The sequence below is a fragment of the Macadamia integrifolia genome, chromosome 3, assembly GCF_013358625.1.
Source record: "Macadamia integrifolia cultivar HAES 741 chromosome 3, SCU_Mint_v3, whole genome shotgun sequence".
NCBI lineage: Eukaryota > Viridiplantae > Streptophyta > Magnoliopsida > Proteales > Proteaceae > Macadamia > Macadamia integrifolia.
The window spans coordinates 7,656,598-7,657,295 of NC_056559.1; positions in this window are offsets into that span (position 1 = coordinate 7,656,598).

Consider the following 698-nt stretch of genomic DNA (forward strand, 5'->3'; position numbering starts at 1 on the left):
CATCGTTGTCTCCATCTCTGCCTAGAGGGCAACCAAGGGTCATGGAGGAGATTGGGTCGAAATTATTCACACGAAGGAGAAATGGAAGGCTTAGGTATACACGTCACTGGACGGAGGGTAACACGTCACTAGGGCGGAGGTTTTAGAAATGGCCTATGAGTCGTGGGTTATCGAAAAGGTTTTATCACCATTCACATGGCTGAGTAATGATGATGATGTGATAAGAGAGGAGGGATATTTTGAAAACTTTGTCCAATGGATTTCAATTGGCCGAACAAAATTTTTTTACCATATAAATATAGGGAAGGAGTTTGCTTCCAGGCTGTGTGGCTCTACACCAACACAGGGTCAATAGAAACATGGGGCACATCTAAGAGGAGAGACGAGGTGATCATTTCACTACTCCATATGGGTGAGAGCATAGCGTGCTCTAGAACATAAGAAACCCCGCCCCACTCCCCTCTATTGGATGAACGGTGAAACACCCTCTTTGTTTCCTCTCCATCCCATGCACAGTCTGCTGATCAGGGAACCCTTCCCATTATGAATAATAGAAATTTAAAATTATGTAATTGAATTATTAAAATACTTGACAATATACCAAAATAATACTCTATTAATTTATCAGAAATTTCTACCAAAAAGGATAATTTTTTAACAAGTGGGACCCACACAAGGATGAACTACATGACCTGTTG